This window comes from Egretta garzetta, unplaced genomic scaffold (assembly GCF_000687185.1).
Source record: "Egretta garzetta isolate BGI_Z169 unplaced genomic scaffold, ASM68718v1 scaffold1361, whole genome shotgun sequence".
NCBI lineage: Eukaryota > Metazoa > Chordata > Aves > Pelecaniformes > Ardeidae > Egretta > Egretta garzetta.
Window position 1 is genome coordinate 30483 of NW_009258692.1, and position 1221 is coordinate 31703.

The 1221-nt window shown below is 61.5% G+C and overlaps 1 protein-coding gene across 1 annotated transcript in view; it reads right to left on the minus strand.

The window, feature by feature from the left end:
* Positions 1-1221, minus strand: part of DEDD (death effector domain containing) — an 11340-nt gene that overhangs the window by 1917 nt on the left and 8202 nt on the right. The window lies entirely within an intron of this gene.

Below are 1221 nucleotides of genomic sequence, written 5' to 3' on the forward strand. Positions count from 1 at the left end.
GGAGCGCGAAGCCTCCGGTATTTACCCGGCCGCTGCAGCTCAGAGCCCTGAAGGAACACGCTGGCAGGATGCAGGGCTTTGGGAGAGTCCAGCTGCTGAGCAGAAGCAGCTGCTGAGCAGAGATTACGGGGTGAAACCAGTTTAATTTGAGGGCCAGGATGTTTTCTCCGGGTTGTTTTTGTCCTGCTTGGTGAGCTCGGAGCAGTGCCTGGGCAGGATCCCTCCCATCCCCACCGGACCGAAGCCGGCCAAGGCTGCGGATCTCCCCGGCTCCCTCCGCCTTCACCCAGCCGGCCCCGGCTGCACCGAGCTAATTTGGGACAGGGTTTCGTTCCTTTTCGGAGCCATGAATGTGAATGAGGCGGGAGGAGACCTGGCTGCTGCAAGGGCATGGGAGCAGGGACAAGAGTCAGCTCGGCCGGTCCGGAGGAGCCTTCCCTTGCCCAACCAATCCCTCCCCTTCGAACGCAAAGCGCCGTGCGTTATAACCCACGTGTAAGGTGCCCTGCTTAATAAAGCTTTTTGAAATGCTATTTTTGCACATTTAATTAAACCGTTTCCACCCAAGCGTGGCCGGAGACACGGTGAGAATGCGATCTCACGGGTACGCAGCATCGCTCCTCACACGATGGCGGCGTACGGAGACGCGAACGCCGGCCCCCGTCCACACGCAGGAATCGCGCTTTAATTTAATGTCAATCCATCCATCTCATCCCGAGAACACCAAAAGCCGGCACGGGGAGGGCTCGCCTGGCTCCACCGACCGGGGGGCAGCAGCCGAGCGCCCCTTCAGTTCGGATATTTGCACCCAGAAAGCAAAAAGCTGCTCAACAGACACAAAAATAACGCTCCGACCCCCCCAGACCCGACACAAACCGGGGGACACGGAGCCGTGGATCCACCCGTGCGCCCTGTGGAATCGGCATCATCGGAAACCTCCCCCGAGTCCAGGCACCGCACAGCTGGTCTGCGTAACGCGCCCGTCCGCCACTTTCCCTTTTCCTCCAGTTTTTCTTGGCTCGGCGCAGAGGAAGCGCGCTGGAAGGTTACACCGGCTCCGGTAAACAGCCTTCTACGCCCCGCGAGAGGCTCGGCGTGCCGCGGAGCTGGCGGCGACAGCACGGGGACAGGCTGGGATCCATCCCCGGCACACGGGGCAGGGAGCGCGCTCCCGGCTCCCAGGAAGGGCCGGGGAATGGGAAAATCCTGACGACAGCAGGG